The sequence below is a fragment of the Vigna unguiculata genome, chromosome 3 (assembly GCF_037176805.1).
Source record: "Vigna unguiculata cultivar grain cowpea cultivar isolate G323 ecotype 2 chromosome 3, ASM3717680v1, whole genome shotgun sequence".
Taxonomy (NCBI): domain Eukaryota; kingdom Viridiplantae; phylum Streptophyta; class Magnoliopsida; order Fabales; family Fabaceae; genus Vigna; species Vigna unguiculata.
In genome coordinates, this window is record NC_140794.1 from 4,523,949 (window position 1) to 4,547,010 (window position 23,062).

The window sequence follows — 23,062 nt, forward strand, 5'->3', positions numbered from 1 at the left end:
CAACCATATGTACGACATGTGGAGAGATCTCTAAATAGCTCCAGATAATGTGTACGAACATAGGTGGCGCTTTTGTTAGCAAATATCGTGCACCCTACAAGATGCAAAAGATATGCACGTGCAGCAAACTCCCATTGCTCGTTTTCACAACAGCTGTGATACAAGTCTCTCAGCCAGCTCAGTCGGACCTGTGCACCCCGACTTTGATTCAGCTCCACACATGCCATGGCCCGGTCAACACCAAGAAGTGTCGTCAAAATCTGAACAGAATCTTCATATTCAAGATTTTCAGTTGAGCAAAAGTTTCCACTGATGGAAACATGGAGAAGTGACCATACATCATCCAAAGTGATGGTCATCTCCCCAATGGGTAAATGAAAAGTATTAGTCTCGGGATGCCATCTCTCCACGAAACCCAATACTAACCCAAGGTCGATATATTCATATAAAATGTCGCACAAAGGCGATAATCCCGAAGCTAACACAAAAGGTGCAACAGCAGGGTGAGGACGTCCTAATTTCTTAACTTTTTTAATATGGGAGACCACTTTCACAATTCGATCCTAACAGAAGAAACAAACAACAATAAAAATACTTAACAACAACAAAAAATTAAACCTATATAAAAACTTCTTACACACCTGACCATCCCATATCATGCGTGCAACATGATCCTGGTACTGCGTCAATAAAGATGTATCATACACCATCGTTATCAATGACCTGCTCGTCCTCCCGAGGAACGTCAGGAACCTCATTCTCAACAATGTCATCCTCAACAACATTAGCCTCATGCTGACCTCTTCTACGAGCCGATGCTGTCGGTCTCTTTCGTGCAACACCCTGTCTGGAACTCTTGGGTGCATCATTTGAACCACGTCTAGATATATTTTCTCTGGTCCTAACCATATCTATAATAAAATAAAATACAAATTAATAAATAAAAAAGAATAAATACTCGCACTCATACAAACACAAGTGCACGTTCAATTTCATCAAACGAATTTAAATAAAAAACATTAAACGCATCCAAAAAAACAAACAGAAACGGATTTTGAAAAAAAAAAAATTAAACGTCAAACGGATTCCAAAATCCGTTTTCTAAAAAAAAAAAAGTGAAACAATCCGTTTCAAAAAAATAAAAATAAAATAAAGAAACGGATTCCAAAATCCGTTTTCTAAAAAAAAAAAAGTGAAACGGATTACACAATCCGTTTCAAAAAAAAAAAATAAAGAAACGGATTCCAAAATCCGTTTTCTAAAAAAAAAAAGTGAAACGGATTACACAATCCGTTTCCCAAAAAAAAATAAAATAAACACGGATTCCATAATCCGTTTTGAAAAAAAAAAATTGAAAAATGGGGAAACGGATTCCACAATCCGTTTCCTTAGAAAAAATAAAAACACCACCTTCTTCCTCTCCAACACACACCACTCATCAACACAACCCACCGTTCCAGATTTAACAAAAAGCTACATGTAAAAACCTTCAAATAAAAATATAGACATGCATTCAAATAAAAATATACATTGTCTAATATTAAAAAACAAAAAACGAGTATGACTTACCTGCAAAAATTGAGAAGCCGCGGGAAAGGATCAAAGGTGGTTGCCGACGGTGGGGAGAAGAATGGTGTGTGGAGGAGAAAAGGAAAAAAGGATGGCGTGGCGGCGAGAATGGTTTGTTGGAGAAGAGGGAGAATGAGTCGCTGCAGTGGGGGAGAAGGATGTTTTGTGGGGTGCAGTGGGGGAGAAGGAAGCTTTGTGGGGAGGCTAGGTCAAAGATTCCAAGGGTGGTGCAGAGTGCGTGCAGCGTGCAGAGAGAGGGAATCTGCTTTTTATTGGGGTGCGGGTAGAGGGGTTTTGGGGGTGCAGTGTGGTGAGGGGTGTGAGGGGTGCAGGGGTATTTGGGGTGCGCGGTGAAATTGAGAAAAGACACACACAGTAACTTTTTTTTAACCAGGGACAACGTTGGAAATAAAGGAGGTTTTGGGGGTACAGGAGAGTTTATTGGAGGTGCAGGGAGAAGCCCCCATTAAAACGAAGGGAGCCTTCTCCCTGTACTTCTAAAGACTTATTCTTTACCCTTAATTATTTTTCGAATTCCCAATTTGCCCCATTGACTTTAACTAGTTAAAATTTAATTTATCTTCTCCCTCCTTTTTCCTATTTCATCCCTATTTACCTATCTCATCCACACTCCCAATTTTTGCGAATTTGGAAGGATGAGCTTTTGAGTATATGAACATGTTACAGATATTCTTTTTCATAATTAATATGTTACCAGATATAAAAATCTGGTTTATAACTGATTTTGAATTCCGACATTGAGTGTGTTTGAAAATATTTTAAGAAAATTGATTCTATTTGATGTTAGAAAATCAATTTTAGTTGATGAAAATAATTATTTCTTATGTAAATTTTCAATTTATAATTGATTTTAGAAATTAATTTTGGGTATCTCTAAATAATTTATTAATATGAATTGATTTTAACAATTGATTTTGGACGTTTTCAAAGTGAAACCAAACATTCACATTAATGATAAATCCATCTTGTAATAATTATCAGATTTTGAAATCTTATATATATATATATATATATATTTTTTTTTTTGTTAGTTTTACTTTTATGAAGATTTATAAAAAGTTAAAAAAATAAATAAAATTAACAGGATGTCAACATAATTAACCACATAACTGAAATTTGAAACCTAGTAGAATTGTTAATCGAATTTTAAAATATGATATGCATCAAGAAAACAAGTGTCATGATGTATACTAGATTTCAAAATTCGGCTAACATATCTACCGGATTTCAAAATCTTGTGGTTAATACAAGATGCGTTTATCACTAATGTCGAAATTCAAAATCAATAGCCTCATAAAACAGATTTCAACATCTGATAGCCTATTATTCATGCAAACGCTGAGGTGCATGGAAAAGGCCCCAAACAAAATGGGTTAGATATTTAAATCTCTCCTCCTCCTCAATTTCTTTTCTTCTTTTTCTTCCTCTTCCTTCTCTACCTTCTCTAACTCCAACAATCACCATCTGACCACCTCCTCCGCCTTCTCCTCATCTTTTCTTATTTTCTTTTTCTCAACCATCTTTTCTTAATATATAAATTTAATGATGAATTTATTAATAGAAAAATCCATCAAACAAAAGTATCCATCGGTAATGCATATTCTAATTTAATGATAGATCTAACCAACGAATCTTACCAACATATTCAATATCAGTGGAAAATTTTGTCGATAATTTAAATTCTATAATTCATTGGTAAAAATATGTTTGTAAATTTTACTAACATATCTATATATGTCAGTAAAATTTCGCTGGTAATTACGAAAATTCTTGTACTGCCTATTGTTCAATTTTTCTATTAACTCTAATGTGAGTATTAATTGGGTGATATGATTATTCTCTTGTCTCGTCACCTTACATAGTTATGGTCAAATGTAAAATTATTATTTTATAATCTTATAATCTTGTAATCTTATAATCTTATAACTTATAATCTTATAATCTAAAAGTATGGGGTGCCTAACTAAGGTAATCTTAAATCAATTATATTCATTCCTATGGTCTATGTGAAAGTGCTAGAGACTGCATTATTTGAGAGGTTAAACTTTATATTCAAATATCTATGTGGTGTAAGGATTTTGGTTTAAACAAAGTTTTTAATGATTTCCATATCTTTACGGGTGATGTTGATTTGTAGCATACACTTGATGAAATTACATGTATGAGTGTTGAGCGAGGCCACTTGTATGAGATTTTGACATGATCTATAGGCCATGCGCGTGAATATCATACATGCACATGGCTAGTAAGAGCAACACAAACGATAACAACAATTGTGCGGGTGTATTGTGATTGGCAAACTACTAACACATACTAAATATTTTTTGTTTATATAGCTTGTTATACCAACTACATTGTGTATTAAGTGTCTCAATCTAGAACTGGTTCATATAGTTTGTTATACCAACTCCTTAAGTGTCTCAATCTAGAACTGGTTCATATAGTTTGTTATACCAACTCCGATGCATTAATTACATCTTAAATGAGGCTTAGGATATTTTTTTTTCAATTTTTCTATATTTTATCTATTGCAATAGATTGTTATAAAAACAGAGTTTGTTGATGTATTGCAAAAAGTTATTTAAATCTTCCGGAGAAAGATAGAGAGTACATGGTGAGTGGGAGATTTTTTCATGAAATCTTCTCCCTTTTCTATAGCAACAATCACAGGATTTTGGTCCATCTCGATACTCTTTCTCCATCTATAAATAAATGCCTTTTACCTCTTCCAAAACAACAACTTTCACTTCTTCTCTTATCTCTATCCTTCTCTCATTCTCTTTTTCTTTTTATTTTATTTTATTATTTGGGTTTACTATTTTATCTTTTCTAAAATTTCTTGTTAGTTCTGAAATTCTCAAAAAAATAAAAAAAAAATTGAGAAATTCTTGTTGTATTTTGAAAGACTTACTTATGCACAAAATAAGTCATTGAAGACAATGATTATTCTTACCTCAGGAATCAAGATTTGTTCATGTTTTCGGCAACTTTTACAACACTAATAGCATAGCATATATTATCTTACAAAGAAGCCATACGGTGAAGATGAAAATCAAGCAAATCTGAATAGAAAAAGCATGGTTGGAGAAAGACATAATTAGAAGTTCTCATTAATTAATAGTTTTTATAACTGCATCTAAAAATGACTACATATGAAGTTTTTATTAATGAAAAAAGTTGGATGAGTGAATTAATTTCAACAAGGTCTAACGCAGTGACAATGGAGAAGAAAGCCTTTACATTTGCCACCGGCGGCACCTTCAGTACGGCACACGATTGCACATACATGACTGTTCACACATAAACCCCTGAAAGAGTAGCTTGGTGACCAACATTCCTTCGCCTCTGTTCTCTTTACCGTCACATCTATTTAATCATTCCATTCATCAATTTCGCTTCATTTCATTCAGACAAAACAACATTAATAGACATTATATCTTACCGGCAGATAAGATTAGGAAGAGAAGAAACATGGTAAACCTTAGCACTTTTGTCTCCATCACACCCCAATTGTTGTTGTTGTTTCTTGTTCAAAATGAAGTTGGATCTTTCTGCTCTCCACTTCTTTATATAACAGTTTCATATGCACAAGTGCCACGTGTGAATAGAGCATGCAACACCATTTGGGACCCAACTCACATCTTTACATGTGCTGTCAACATTTCTTAATTACTACATTAAATACATTTATTGCTTTTTTTCTTATTACTAAGTTAGATGAGTTTTATTTATCAATATAAATTAATATTATGTTTAATGTAAAATGGTAAGTAAACCTTGTTACTTTAATTGAGAATATATTAAACTTTATTTTGATGTTTTTTTCTAAATGAAATTTGATTATCAATTTTTAAAATTTATAATGTTCGTTTTTATTTTATTTTATTGTGAATGTAATATGTGTACGTTATAATAACTAAGAAACAAGTAACAAACGTTACAAATTTTAAAAAATAATAATTAAATTACACAAAAAATAAAAATTTTTCCTTGAAAATTAGTTTGTTATTAAAATTTCTCATCTATTAATATAATACTTTAGATATATTACTTTAGTGCAAGTTTAATAAATGTAAGTTTTTTTAGAATTTTAGAGGGAATATCTTGCGAAATTTCTTTGCAAATAAAACACCATTTTAATATATGTACATGAATTTTCTAAAATTGAAAGACATTATTTATGTAATAAAATATTTTTAATATTAAACATCTCATATTAGTTGTAGACAATATTAATAATTTTGTATTAGTGAGAAATCTTTACTGCATCATGAAAATATTTTTATGAGAAATTGAGTTTGATAAGCAAATGTAAAACTTTATTTTTTTAAACGGAAAGAGACAAATATAACATATAACATATCACGAATAATACAAATATTAAAGAGTTCATCAAATTTTAGTTTTATATTAAATATTCATAGATCACACATGTCAATCAGATTTCATCTTAAAAGTTAGAAAACATTGACTTTGCTAACATCACCTAGAATTCAACGTTGAATTTTGTTTACCAATGAATTTAGTTTGGTCGATAAAAAATTATTTATTATTACAAAACTCTTATAAAGTAATGCTTGATGTTAAATTTTTTTGTTAAATAATCGAGTGAGAGTGATACGACTATTGTTTTGTCTGGTCACTTTACATTAGTGGTTACATATAAATTTATAATTTTATAATTACATAATTTTTGAAATTTATTATTTTATAATTTTACAATATAAAAATTTTATAACTTTATAATTTCATAAATTTATAGTTTTATAATTTTATAAATTTATAAATTTTTAATTTTATAAATTTTGTAACTTCTTAATTTATGCTGATCACACTCCAGTCAATTTTAATGAATCAACAAAAATAAATCAACCCTACCTTTTTCTTAAAGTAATTTTACAAATGTAAATAAAAATAATAATAATTTTTTTCTTCAATTACACTCTTACATTTCTTTTAATATAATATATTTTTAAATAATTTAAACATGTATTTATTATGTAAATTCAATTATACTTATTTTATATATATATATATATATATATATATATATATATATATATATATATATATAAAATTTAGAATATAATACATAATAAATCGAGAGAAAAATAAACTAGTATATAATTATTTTATTAGAGTCATAAAAGTTATTGAATTTCTTAGGTAGTTGAATTTTACGATGTAACATATATTGTTTTAATAAAAAGAAGGGATGGAGTGAGCAGGGATAAACATGAAAATTAAGCAAAATGTGAGTAGAAAACATTATGGTCGGAGAAAGACATGTTTAGAAGTTCGAAGTTCTCATTAATTAATATTGTGTATAACCGCAGTTGAAAATATTACATACGAGACTTTTATTAATGAAAAATATTGAAGGAGTGAATTAATTTCAACAGACATAGAAGCAGTCGCAACTGGGAGGAGAGCCTCTACATTTGCCACCAGTCATACCTTCGTTGTAGCACATTTTTGCACAGAGGTCACTGTTCACGCATAGACCCTTAAAGGTCTTGCTTGGTTGCCAACAATCATTCGCCTCTGTTCTCTTCACCGTCACATCTATTTCATCATTTCATTCGTCAATTTCACATCATTTCATTAAGACAAAACACAAGTCATTAAACATATATATCTTACCTGCGGCTAAGACTAGAAACAGAAGGAACATACTAAACCTTAGCATTTTGGTCTCCATCACACCCTAATTGTTGTAGTTGTTCCTGGTTCAAAATGATGAAGTTGGATCTTTCTCCTTTACACTTCTTTATATAACATCATTCGTCGGACAATGAGATGTGTACAAGTGCCACGTGTGAATAGAATGAACATGCAGCACCATTTGGTCAACTACTGATTCACATTGACGTGTGCTGTAAACGTTTTTTATTTAGGGTAACGTTATTAACTGTTTTCAAGTATGTGATTAAGAATAATTAATATATATATTAATATTATAAAAATTTATTGGTAATTGTGATATTAAATAAAATTTGATATAATAATTATTAATGTAGTTTTATTTTATTTGAAGGACAAAAATGTCATTAAATATTAGAACTATGTTTAATATTTTACTTAATGTTCAAAAATAAAAGTTAAAGAATAATTAAATGATAAAATAATTATATTTTAATATTATTAAAAATTAAAATGTAATTAAACTTAAAAAAAGTTTAAATTAATAGAAAAACTAAAAAAGAACGGTGTTAAACGTCTAAAAAGTTTACAAAAAAAATAATAATTAAAGTATTAATTTTGAATTTTTTTCTCTAACTTTTCAATAACCTTTTACGACATTTTTGTTAACTTAACCAAATATCGAAGAAACAGACAATATTTCAATATCTGAAATTATTAATTATAAACATATAAAGCTAGTAATATAAAAAGAATTAATTATATAAACTTTTAACAAAGACCTTAGAAAATATAAAGTGCTTATTTTGTATCAGAGTTATTATTTAACAATTTCAAAAGATAGTTTTGTCTTTATAAAATTTGTGATATGCATTTATATTATTTTAATTAATGGACTTAATTATTCCAATTTTCAATGTAAAAATGGTGAAACTAATGCACATTAATTATTCATTAACCAGTGTCGCTGATTAGCATTCTCCATTTAATTATCACATTAAATACATTTATTATTTTGTTATTACTACATTAAATTAGTTTTAGTATTAGTATAAATGCTTAGGAAAATTATACTATTGACTTCCTTTGTTTAAATTTCATCCTTTACTCAATGACGTGACTTAGTGTAAGTCATTATTTTTTCAAAAGAGAAGATAATGATACATTCCACAGGAAAAAAGATAATGATACATTAATCAATGATTCACACTAAGTCATGTTAGAAAGTAAAGGATGAGAGTAAAAAAAAAATGAGAGTCATAATATCATTCTCCAAAGGCTTAATACTTAATTTCGTCCTACAATTTTAGTGAAATTCTCAAAAAGACCTATAATTTTTCATTTGTCCAATTTAGTACTCTAATTTTTCAAATAAATTCAATTAAATCCAAGTTATTGATACGGTTAGAACAACTAACAAAATAGTGAATATGATTGTATATATGGCACATTTTTAGACAACTTGAAAAATTCATATTTAATTGATCAGAAAAGTGTTTAATTGTGTTTTTAATACTATGTAAAATGAAAATATATTAACTTTATTTTTGATGTTTTTCAAATGAAATTTGATTATATTTTTTAAAATTTATAACGTTTTTTTTTTTTTTGTCAATGTAAATTTTACGTTATAATAACTAAGAAACAAGTAACAAATGTTACAAATTTTAAAAATAATAATTAAATTTTATTAAAAAACACAAAAAATAAAAAATTTTCCTTGAAAATTAGTTTGTTATTAAAATTTCTCATCTATTAATATATTACTTTAATGCAAGTTTAATAAATGTAAGTTTTTTTTAGAGTTTTAGTGGGAATATTTTGCCAAATTTCTTTGTAAACAAAAGACCATTTTAATATGTATATGAATTTCTTAATTTTTAAAGACATTGTAATAAAACATTTTTAATATTGAACATCTCATATTAGTGTACACAATATTAAAAATAATTTTATATTAGTGACAAATCTTTGGTGCATGATACAAATTTTATTGTTATGAGAAATTGGGTTTGATTGACATATGTAAACCTTTTTTATTTTTTCTTGAAACGGAAAGAGACAAATATAACATATAACATATCACAAATAATTCAAACATTACGACGGAATTCATCAAATTTTAGTTTTATATTAAATATTCATAGATCATCACACAAGTCAATCATATTTCAAAGTTAGAAAACATTTTTGTTTTACTAATGAATTTAGTTTTGTCGATAAAAAGTTATCTGTAATTACAAAAATTATAATATGTAATGCTTAATGTTTATTTTTTATCAAAAATATGATGTGATTGTTAGTTGAGTAACGTAAGTGTTAATGAAATGATATGACTATTTTCTAGTCCTGTCATCTTGCATCACTTTATATGCACTTTATATAATTGTTACCACGGATACAATTTATACATTTATAATTTTATTATGTTATAGTTTTATAATCACATAATTTTATAAATTTTTTATTTTGTAATTTTATAATTTTAAAATTTCATAAGTTTATAATTTTATATATTTATACTTTTGTAATTTTATTATCTTATAATTCCATAATTTCACAATTTCACAATGTTATAATTTTGTAATCTTATAAACTTAAAACTTTATAATTTCTCAATTTTAATGAATCAACAAAAATAAATCAACCCGCATTTTATCATTTTTGAATAACTTTATAAATGTAAATACAAAACATTAGATCCATTTAACTCATTCTTTTTCATCAATTATACTTTTAAATAATTTAAACATGTATTTATTATGTAAATTCAATTATACTTTATATATATATAATATCTAAAATATAATACACATATTTACCGTATAAAATAAAGCGAGCGAAAATAAAATGAATATTATATAATTATTTTATTATAATCATAAAACTTATTGTATTTTGTACTTAGTTGAGATTTACTATCTAACATATATTGGTTTAAAAGAACGATGGAGTGAGCACCAAGAACGTGAAAATTAAGCAAAATTAAGCAAAGTATGAGTAGAAAAATTATGGTTAGAAAGACATATTTAGAAGTTCTCACTAATTAATATATTTTATAACAGCAGTCGAAAATATTACATAGAAAGCTTTTATTAATCGGAAACGTTGAAGGAGTGAATTAATTTCAACAGATGTAGTAGCAGTCGCAGTGAGGAGGGAAGCCTCTACATCTGCCACCAGTTTCACCTTCGGTGCGACACACTATTGCACAGTTGTTACTGTTCAAGCATACACCCTTGAATGTCAGACTTGGTTGCCAACATTGTTTCGCCTCTGTTCTCTTCAGAGCCACATCTATTTAATCGTTTCATTCGTCAATTTTACATCATTTCATTAAGATAAAACACAGGTTATTAGACATGTGTATATCTTACCAGCGGCTAAGACTATAAAGAGAACCAACATACTAAACCTTAGCATTTTTGTCTCCATCACACCCAAATTGTTGTACCTGTTCCTAGTTCAAAATGATGATGTTGGGTCTTTCTCCTTCACACTTCTTTATATAACATCATCGTAGCTGCAACCGGAATGAAATATACACAAGTGCCTCGTGTGAATAGAGCATGCAACACCGTTTAGGGAACTCTACTAACTCACATCTTTAGAGCATGCAACACCATCTGGGGAACTGCTAACTCACATCTTTGACCTGTGCCGGAAATGTTTCTTAATTACTACATTAAATACATTTATTGCTTTTTTTATATTACTAGGTTAAATTAGTTTTAGTAATAGTATAAATTAATATTATGTTGATACTATACATATATTGAATATGACATGTATACCAATATGTTTTTATTTATTTAAAAATCTAATAACTATATAATTGTATTATATGAATTTAAATTAAAATCATATCTATTAAATATTGTCATAATAAAAAATTATAAATTATTGTCATCATAAAAATAATACTATTTTACAAATTAGATATTTTATTATTAAGTATCGAATAAAAATAAGATACAAATATGTATCAAACACAAATACGTGACTCACTTTAAATTATCGATGATGTGAGTAATGTTTGTTCTCATGTCTTATTCAATGTAGCAAATAACAAGTATGTAACCAGAAAACTCAAACAAACGTTACAAATTTTAAAAAATAATAATCAAATTTTCATTTTAAAACACAAAAATTTACTAGAATTTAAAACTTTCTTGAAAATTTTTGTTATTAAAAATTATCATCTATGAATATATTATTTTAACAATGATCATATAGTATAAATGTAAGTGTTTTTAACAATTTTAGTGGGAGTATATGCAAAATTTCTTTGTAACTAAAACACTATTTTAATATGCATGTCGTACATGAATTTGAAAGACATTATTTATACGTTATAAAATATTTCTAATATTAGACAACACATATTAGTGGAGACTATATTAAAAATAATTTTGTATAACTGAGAGATCCTTAGTGCAGATAAAAATTTAAATTTTATAATAAACAGGGTTTGATTTGTGTAACATCTTTTTTTTAATAGCATAATTTCACTAAAATAAAACATGTAATTATGAATATTCTGAAAAAATACATAACTCAATGCATATTTTATATTAGTATAGTCTTACCATATATGACTATATTGTATATAATAATATTATTTATATACATTTTCAAGCTATGTTATTATAATTTTGTCATAAGACCATACCTAAGAAGATCTAATATCATTCACGACTCAAAATACCGGCTCTTCATTCACAAGAGGTATTTTCAATTTGCTCACACAAATAATCATTGCAAAGAAAAAAAAAACACAACAACCACAAAACTCACAATAGGGTAAGCTAGCTGAAAAAAAAAGGTAACACAAATCTAAAATATAATGATTCATTCAATTTCCATAGAGAAGCATATATACAACCAAACTCTTCTAGATTCAATCATCCAAATACAAACATTGATGTCAAATCTCGAAAGGGTTTTGCACTTGTAGTGACCTCTACTACACCGTAGAAGATAGGTTTCACCCTTTCATTCACAAGGTTAATCCTCTACTATCACAAGAACTACATTGTTCTTTAGATTAGGACCGCTTATAATTCTTACCACATATCTCATTCTATTCTATCTGCCTGAATGGTTATTAGAGTGTCAAGATAACCTCCAACCATGGACTCCCACATCAATACAAACACTAAAGAAACATCGTCAATGGAATTTTCTCCCTAGAAATACCTTATAAGCCAACCATTCATACCTTTGTTTTACTTCACAAACTAAATACATTATTAGGATAACAGTTGATATCATAAAAGCATGGAAAAACCAATAATACATGTAGAACAGATGACGACTAACAACATCAAAGGTGCGCCCAAAGCTAACCCTTCAAGGGCTTGGTGCCCAACGAGCCACACTGATGCCCGATGAGATAAGGCCCCTGGAACACCTCTGGATAAAATAAAAATGGCGTCCAACGACACAAAGTCCGTGAGCTCACTGACTTTGGTTTTGCCCAACGGAGCACAGGTTGGTCCAACGAGAACCAAGTCAGAGGCTCACTGTCAAAGTGACACCCAACAGTGCCTTCCTATATCCAACGCCCTAAAACGAAATGCTCCTACTAGACTTTGGAATATCAAGTTGGCACTCAACGCCCCTCTGCTACCGTCCAATGCGGTATCGAAAACCAGAAAATAAATAGGAAGGATCTAGCTTGATCAATTGACTCTTATTGATATCTATACTTTTTTCTTTTAGTTTAAACAACTATAAACTAGACTTTAATCGATACCAATAAAGACAAATTGCTCAATTTAGAGTCTTCTCATTCAATTTCCATATCAAATCACCAATTTATATAACACTTAGTTAATAAAATTTGCACTCTATGCATATGATTACATACTAGAACAAATTTAACAGAAGCAAAAACATATTGTCCTACTTCACTCTAACATCAACATACCGTAGCACAATTAAACTAATTTCACAAATTCATTTACCAAATGCTAGCTTCCCTTACATGTTAGAATTGTTCAACTAGCTCTAAGACACCAAAATACCCTTAACTCCACATGATACTCTATCTACATAGATAATGGCGGATCTTCAATCAATATTTTGGGGTGTCAAAATTTTGGTTGAATTATTTTTTTGGTCCATTCTTTCGTCAAATGGTCCATTTTTTGTCAAAAAATGTCAAGTTACTTTTCTAGTTTTTTTAAGTTTCAATTTGGTTCCAATATTTTAGAAATTGATGTACTTTGATATTTTTTGTTATATTTTTTAAAGTAGAAGAAAGATTTTTCATCGAAATTGACACTAGGATTATGTCAATTATACCAACAAATCAAACCATCCTTATTCAACTTTAATTTTGAAGAAAATTTTGGTTTAACAAAAATGAAAAAATTGCATCATCTTTCATTTTTTTCAAAAATCATGATCAAATTGAAAAAAAAAAAAACTGAAAGACTAACTATATATTTTTGAACAAAAATAGAACCAAAAGAGTAATCTCAAATTATAAAAAATAATAAAAACTAGTAAAAACATTGTATTTACTTTTTTCATGATAATAAAAAATAATAAATTATAATCATTGTTATTATTATAATTATAAAATTAAATATAAATAATTTTATAATTTTATTATAATTAATTTTCATTTATAATGATTAAGTTTAAGAAAATACTTAAATTATACAAATAATCATTTAAAAGATAATGTTAATAAAATAATTATTTTAATTTAAAAATTATTTAAAATTTATAATTTAAAAATAAATGTAGATAACCAAAGAAATAAGAAATAAGATTTATAAAACATCACATTTATTCTCGCAATTTCCAAAAACGCGGGAAAATTAAAAGTTCAACATCGCTTCCGTAGTAATTAAAATCGTACTATTCAGTTATTACAAAACCAAACCATAAAAAAATACAAAAGAAAATCATAATAAAACTGAGTAAATAATCCCGTCGTGATCCCCACTCCGTCTCTACGTATCCGCTTGCTCACCTGCATTAACATCTGCTCCTATGTAACAAGTTACATGATCATCGCCACACACACACAGATATGGTGAGCTCATTTAAATAAAACCAAACAAATATAATATTAAATTCAACGTCGACATTAAAACTCCGGGTTAGTATTCTTCTCCCTTTTTCCTTTACTCTCCACTTCCAGTACTTGCATTTAGACATCTATCATTTCTATACCCTTTAGGTGAGAACAATGATCGATCTTTGCTGCACGAGTGTCTACTCGCCCCTCCAACTACAGGCCACCACCTGATAGTCCACACGTGGGAATAACCTTGCCAGAGCATCTCACCGTGACACCAAGTGGAGCTCCCCGGAACAAACATAAAGTTTGTAGCTGTTCCAGACTACCAAAACTCTATCAGAATACTCTGAAGAGGGCAATCACCCGAACCTCGCTGTACGAGCCACAACTCGCACACTCCACTGGACTTCCTAAACCACCAGGCTACAACCTAGAGTGGTCACGTGTTACTCCAATATGGGTTACACTCGTAATTGGACCCCCAGCCAAAGCCTCGCATCATGAACATAACCTGAAGTTGTTTAGAAACCTTTCCTCGCGCACCATCACTGAACCAAAACCGTTTGGCGCGCATCTCAAGTCGCCAAGCACACACTAGGTTCAGACTGCCTGGCGGGCATCACACACCGCCACGCGCCACGCGCCTGCAGCATCATCACTGCATCGTCACCGCTGGGCGGACCCACCATGCCGCCAGGCGCCACTCACCGTCACCGCCTGGCGCACCTGCCTCGCACCGCCAGACGCCACCGCACCATCAGAGTCTCTGCTGCACCATTTCGCCTGGCGGAACCCTCCCTACTGCCAGGCGCTATGACCATTGTCGCTGATTGCGTTCCGTCCGCCTGGCGGCTCGCTCGCGCCGCTAGGCGCCATACCAGTAGCGCACTGTTATTGGTTCCTTGGCACTTAAACAGATCCCCAAGGGATCCCAATCATACAACATAACAATTTACAACACAACCTGGTTTTCCAGTCATACAACTATAATAAGATTACACCACACCCATTCAAACATGCCATCAAATCAAGTATTGTCATGAACTCCTTCACTTACCCCTTTAAACATGCCACATACACCCCATCATAGGATCATACAGTCTGATATTTTTATAAACTCATGACACCACACTTTTGTCAATATTGCATATGTACCTCAATAAAAATTCACAAGCACAAAACCACGACTAGGGTAAAGTTTCACCATCCATACTATATCTCACATAATTATCTCACTCGTACCCAATTAACATACATTCTGAATTTAACTTACCACATGCACCCAATTATGCTTCATTAGAAGTTACTTGAACTTATCAAAGGCTTATTCATGTATTTTACAAACTCCAAAATCAGCAATATTAAGTAATGTATATCTCTAGCTACTGACCTCCAAATCCAATCTCCACCGTTCAAAGTGAAGAAACACATGTTATGGACCACTTGTCAAAATTTCACCTAAATTGACGGTTAACGAACCGAGAAATGCAATTTTACGAAAACTGCGCGAACTAGAAAAATTAGTGGCGCCTAGCGCCCAAAATCAGACGACTGGCGCCCGGTGGGACTAAAATACCGCCCGACGGTTACTATTATGCGAAAAGTACGAAAAACAGCGTTTTTCGTGAATCAACACACCACGCACCTATGGTGTGGCGCCTGGCGGCCAATATGGTGCCGCCAGGTGGTTCCTGTAGTTCCAGGAACCCAGAAATATCCTCAACACCTACAAACCTTATTCCAACCCCTACAATTCTGATTCCACTCGATTTACGATCCAATAGGCTGCCTTCACATGTTTATATTCATTATTCCTTCGTAATACTCCTCCATATACGAAATTCCACTAACCTTACCACTTAATCTAGTGCGACTATGAAATCCCCAATTCATCAACCCACCAATTGATATTCATGCAATTTTCAAGTTCATGCAATGTCCAATCAATTTAGTAACTACAATCCCATAATTCATCATGCCAATTAAATATGTACAATAGAAATACAACCCAAACACCGCGGCATCGCGGACAAACCAACCAAAACGAGAAAATGAGAAGACGCACGCTGCGTCGCCTGGCGAGCCATCCTCAGCCGCCAGGCGGTTCATAAGCGAACCCAGGAAATAGACTAAAAACACATAGGCCGCCTGGCGGCACATGACCTACCGCCAGGCGGTTTCTGGAAAACCCAGAAACGCGAGCAAAACTTGATTTTTAATAGAGATGTAGGCTTTACTAGTTTCATACATTACATGATTACACAAAATCACTATTTAAAACCATGAAGGAACTCCCCTAACCTCGATCCTTTTGCTTAAAACTTGAATGGCTCTAGATTTTCACTTGCTTTCAAAGGTCTCTCTTAGCCCTCCTGAAAAATGCCTTACAGATTCACCCAACTCACTCTCTTCACTCTGATTTCTCTCCCTTTTCGTGCAGTACCAGTCCAGACCAAGAAAAACCTTTTTCTCCCTTCAATTTTTGTCTTTTAATTACTTCTTAATGAAAGTTAATTAGCCAAAACGAAAATGGGTTTTATTGCTTGTGATAAGTGTCATTCAAGACCATTATGGGGTTGTTTTTCAGCCCCTTTGGATGCCTTAACGTGGCTGCTGGTTTTCTACCTCCTCTCTTCTTTGCCAAAAGTCAAGTTTAGCAAAAAGAAAACTTAATTTAGGTCTTACCAAGGTTTGAACCCCTAACCATGCAAATATTAAGTCAATGCTAACCATCATGCCAAATCATGTTTCATGCTAAACTAACATAACTCAATTACTATATTCTTACTTAACACGCACATTCATATTATTAAAACAATGATAATTAAATACACATAAGTGGCATACACAAGACTCACACCCAAGTCCTCTTACATAATAAAGTACTCTCAACCATTTGAGCTAGTACTTTTCCACATCACATTAACCACTATTAAATGTCATAAAGGCTTCCACGACCCGCATTTATTAATTAATTATTTATTTAATTAATTAAATTTCACGGGTCTTACAATTTTGGGGTGTCAAAATTTTGGTTGAATTATTTTTTTGGTCCATTCTTTCGTCAAATGGTCCATTTTTTTGTCAAAAAATGTCAAGTTACTTTTCTAGTTTTTTTAAGTTTTAATTTGGTTCCAATATTTTAGAAATTGATGTACTTTGATATTTTTTGTTATATTTTTTTAAGTAGAAGAAAGATTTTTCATCGAAATTGACACTAGGATTATGTCAATTATACCAACAAATCAAACCATCCTTATTCAACTTTAATTTTGAAGAAAATTTTGATTTAACAAAAATGAAAAAATTGCATCATCTTTCATTTTTTTTCAAAAATCATGATCAAATTGAAAAAAAAAAAAACTGAAAGACTAACTATATATTTTTGAACAAAAATAGAACCAAAAGAGTAATCTCAAATTTTTATATAAACTAGTAAAAATATTGTATTTACTTTTTTCATGATAATAAAAAAATAAAAAAATTATAATCATTATTATTATTATAATTATAAAATTAAATATAAATAATTTTTATTTATAATGATTAAGTTTAAAACAATATTTAAATTACATAAATAATCATTTAAAAGATAATATTAATAAAATAATTATTTTAATTTAAAAATTATTTAAAATTTAAAATTTAAAAATAAATGTAGATAACCAAAGAATTTTTTTTTCCTTATATATAAATATATTTATTGTGTGAATTCAATTATACTTTATATATATATATATATATATATATATATATATATATATATATATATATATATATATATATATATATTATACAAATATAATTATCGTGTGGAATAAACAAGAGAAAATAAAATAAAATACTATATAATTATTTATTGGAGTCATAAAACTTATTGTATTTTTCAGTTAGTTCAAATTAACTATGTAATAACATATATTCTTTTAAAAAGAACTCGGTGTAAGGCCTGTTAATATTATTCCTTTTTTTGTTTCCTGCCCTAAACTAAAGGGCTGCCCTTGTAAGTGGGCCTAAGGGCTGGCCCAGTAGATAAAACCCTTCTCGGTTGCCTTAAGTCACATTTTCATTTCATTTCAAAGAACTTAAGCTACAGCCGTCAACCCCCTCCGCTAGGGTTTTATTTCCACTGTCACATTGAGCTAAGAGAACTCGTGCTCCATGTAAGTATCTCTTCTAGCCGTACTGGTTTCCTTTTTACCATCTTTTCGTGATTTCGGTTGAAAGCCTCTGTTAACGTCATTTGTCTGGTTCTGTTCCACCCCTATTTCAGCCCATAGTCCATCCTTAGAGTTGTTACGTCCGTGGTCGTGCTGTCAAGGTTCTGTTAACCCTTTTTTCAGGTACGAGAAGTTAGGGTTCGAGTCTAAGTTGTGTTTTATGCCTGTTCTTGAGCTTGCGAATCGTTTGTATGGAATAATCGTGGTTCTTGGTATGTAAGATGCTTTGTGTGATTGGCTGGGTTGAGTGATGCATCTGTTGCAGGTGAGGCTATGGCGATGACTGATAATCTCGTCCAGGCGAGTCGGACTCGCCTAAGCGAGTCTGGTGGAGGCTCGCCCAAGCCTTTTTCGCCAGAGGTCGCCCAGGCGGCCAACTCTTTAATTTTGAGCGAGCTGACAACTCGCCCAGGCGAGAGGGGTCTCGCCTAAGTGAGATCCTGCATTGTTTCCTGTTCCTGTTTTGAGCCCTCGCCTAGGCGGAGGGGGACTCGACTGAGCGAGACTGTCTCGCCTGAGCGAGACCCCTCAGCCAGAGCGAGGTGCTGGATGATCTGTTTTGGTTGGGTATGAATGTTATGATGAGGGACATATATATAATGGAGTATGATGTATACGTAGCATGATTCATGAATTATAAATGATGGGTTTGGTATGAGTATTGCCATGTGAACTAAATGAGATTGGTGTTATTAAAGTGGCATGATAATGAGATGAGTTGGATTCTATGTACATGGATGGATTATGATGAGTTGGAATGGGTTGGACCTGGAAATGTGAAAGGTAACGACTTTAAAGGTTGACATAATGAATGTATTTTTGCATGATGAATATTATTTGAATGTATGATCGTATTTTGTCTGTGTCAGTGCATAATTCCTTGGGGTCTCTAGGTGAGACTTTCAGGGTCGCGCTTCAGTGGTCGGAACGTAATTCCATGGCCCCTGTTAGTGGGTGTCCATGGTGGTGCCCCATCTGTATAGCTAGGTAAGGATTCAAGATAAGGTTGCATCCTGACACTCTGAGGAGTCAGTTAGTCTCACCTAGAGCGGACTAACTCCTGTGGTGAGAGTAGCAGGAGGCCTGAAATTCATTAAGGGCTAACCTTGTGGTGAGGGAGAATTGATCCATTGTAACACTTGTAACACATAGCTCCGGGTGAGCAGCTCGGGGGTGAGCAGAGGTATCCACCACAAGCGCAAGCATCCGCTACCAAGTTATACGTATCCGGATGAGTCGAGTCGTAATGTATCGATTGAAAGTCATAACATGCTTGGTTTTTGTATGGATATTGAATTGTGAAAATATATTTGACTGTATGATGAGAGTATTGTTGGCTCTAACTTACCCTGTTTGTTGTATGGTTGTCTTGTATGTGACTATTCTTTCTTGCGATGATCATCAATTTAATTGATGGGAGCAGATGGGCGAGGTTCCCGCGGTCAACAAGGGAATGACGATTCCGCAGCTTAGCCATCTGGGTTGGACTTTATATTTCTTTTCTTCATGGTTTTCGTTAGGGCTATGACCCATGTATTGTTTCACGTCTTGCTATTCTTTTCTCTTTGCTAGACTTGTATTTTGGGTTCCGTTGACATCGTGGTGTGCCCAAGTTGTAGGGATTGTGTTAAGGATCCCAGGATTTCGCTACAGTACTTTCTTGTTGTGTGACGTTTACTTTAATTTCGCATAATAATTAAATGGGACGTTACAGCCAGTGAGCACAGCTGGATATGAAAATTAAGCAAGTCTTAATATAAAAACTATGATTAGAGAAAGACATAATTAGTACTTCCCATTAATTAATAACGTTTATAACCGCATCTAAAAATGACTACAATTTGTGAACAGAGACGGAGGATAAACTTTTATTAACCGGAAAGGTTGAATGAGTTAATTAATTTCGACATATTTCACTGCAGTAGCATTTGTGACGAACGCCTTTGCATTTGCCACCGGAGAAACCTTCAGTGAAACACACGGCTTCACAGTTACTGCTGCTGAAGCATAAACCCTTGAAGGTCCTGCTTGATGTCCAACATTCTCTTGCCTCTGTTCTTTTCACAGCCACATCTGTTTAATCATTCCATTATTCAGTTTCACATCATTTCATTCAGACAAACACAAGTTGTATAATAGACATATGTGTCTTACCAGCGGCTAAGACTAGGAAGAGAAGAAACATAGTAAACCTTAACACTTTTGTCTCCATCACACCCTAATTGTTGAAGCTTGTTCCTAGTTCAAAATGATGAAGTTGGTTCTTTCTCCTTTTCACTTCTTTATATACCAGGGATAGTTTTACATCTTACATGCAGAGGTGCCACGTGTGAATAGAGACATGCAACACCATTTGGGAAACTATCAAACTCACACCTCTGTCCTGTATATATTAAACTATTAAAGGTTGCCTTCTTCTTAATTACTACATTAAATACATTTATTGCCTTTTATAATCACTACAATAAACGCGTTTTAGCTATTAATACAAATTAATATTTTATTTAATGTAAAATGGTAAGTAACAGCTGTTACTTTAATTATAAAGTTTATTGAATAATAAGGAACCATTGTGATCAGTTACATCAACCATGTGATCAATAATAATTACCACACTTCCTTGTCCTGAGATAGAAATCATAAAAAAAATAATAATAATAATCTTATTGTCTAACGCCAATTAAAATAATATAAATTACTTATTATTTTATTGTGTTAATTATTAACTATAAAAGATTATACTTATTGATACATCGAGACAAGTAAATAAGATGTAAAATAACGTTTACTTGATTAATGAAAAAAATAAATAACAAATACTCAATTAAAATATATAAAACTTTGAATACTCAAAATTTTCATTAAAAATTTAATTAAAAATATTTATATTTATAAATAACTTAAAAATTAATTGAATTTAAAATTAATTTGGGATTTTTACTAGCTCTCTTCTCATTGTTTCACATTTAATTTAACAATATTTGATATATTGTTTTCGATACAAAAAGTTGATGATTTCAATAAGTTCTACACGTTCCGACCAACTCACCTTGTAAGAATTCGATTTTTATTCTTAAAACATACTTTAAAGATGCCCTTACTAATAAAAAGAAATGCTATGTAATATAGTTTCCACGAACATGAGTTGCTTAATATTAAAAATAGTTCATCATACAAATACATTTTTGATAGAATAAGTTATAGGGAATTCGTACACCTACGATATGGATTACAATAACATCTCTAATTATAAAGTAATATTGTAAAAAAAATCTTATTAAAATTGCTCTGAAAAATCTATATAGTTGTAAGACTATCATTAAAATAATATAATTTAGATACTAAATTTTAATAAAAAAACTAAATTTCAATGAAATTTTGAATTCTCTAGACTAAAATTTATTTATGTATTTTTTTAAATGAAAATTAAGAATTTTCCATTTTTAAAATATATTTCAAATTCATGAAATTATTTATTCTTCATCAATTACACTCTTACTACCATTTAATTTCTAAACAATTTAAAGATATATGTTTTGTGCATTCATCAATTATACTTTACATGTATTTTAATTTTAAATAAAATACAAACATATTTATTAAGTGAAATAACGATAGAAAAAATAGAATAGAAAACGATTTCATTATTCGATTAGAATCATAAAATTTATTGTATTTCCTCCTTGTTCAAGTTAGCTACGGAAGAACATGTATTTTCTTTCCGGGAGAAAGGTAGAATTAATACTAAGATGAGTTGCCATGATTTAATATTTTTTTATCAGCATGAATTATAACTATTAATTTGTAATCGCATATAGAAATGATTAAGCTTAGTAGATAGAGCGAGAAGCTGTGTAGACAGAGCGAGATATATAAAATTATTGATAAATGGATTTATTCAGTTTTTATATAAGATGATAAGTTGATTTATTCACAGAAAAGTGAATAAATTTTCAACAATTTCTGATACACATGCATCGTTGACGGAGACCTTCGCACTTGCCGTTGGGAAAACCTTCGGTGTTACACACAGCTTCACAGTTCCTGTCGCTTATGCATAAACCCCTGAAGGTCTTGCTGGGTGTTTCACATTCTCTCGCCTCTGTTTTCTTCACAGCCACATCTATTTCATCACATGATTCATTCATTTCACATTTCTTCATTCAAAGAACACAAAACAAGTTAATGAATATAATATCTTACCGGAAGCAAAGATTAGGACCAGAAGCAGCATAAACCCTAAGATTGTTTTTCTCTCCATCGACGCTAATTCTTCGAGCTCTCTAAAATCACTTCAAAGGGAAGATATTGGGATTAGTCTCTTCTGCGCTTCTTTATATAATGAGGTGATAGATGTAGTTGCACGTGCAAAAAGAGGACACGTGTGTGCACGTAGAGACATGCAACTCCATTTGGGAATTACTCTCACTCGTAACTAGAAATGACAAATAAATTTATTTATGTAGATGTTGTTTGAACTCGTTCTCGTTTTGATAAAAAATTCTTGGATTAATTGGGTATGAGAAATTTTCGACTTTTTCAATTGAGTATGAAAATGAGGAGGACTGTG

The 23,062-nt window shown here is 31.0% G+C and overlaps 2 long non-coding RNA genes across 2 annotated transcripts; both read right to left on the reverse strand.

Moving 5' to 3' along the window:
* Window positions 1-20,261: 20,261 nt before the first annotated feature.
* Window positions 20,262-20,844, reverse strand: LOC114179635 (uncharacterized). The gene is made up of 2 exons (XR_003603493.2): window positions 20,647-20,844; window positions 20,262-20,565 (listed from the first exon to the last, which is right to left on the reverse strand). It is a non-coding gene; the product is annotated as an uncharacterized LOC114179635 (long non-coding RNA).
* A 1,517-nt stretch (window positions 20,845-22,361) lies between these two features.
* LOC146887432 (uncharacterized) lies at window positions 22,362-22,889 on the reverse strand. The gene is made up of 2 exons (XR_014993337.1): window positions 22,696-22,889; window positions 22,362-22,615 (listed from the first exon to the last, which is right to left on the reverse strand). It is a non-coding gene; the product is annotated as an uncharacterized LOC146887432 (long non-coding RNA).
* Window positions 22,890-23,062: the final 173 nt, after the last annotated feature.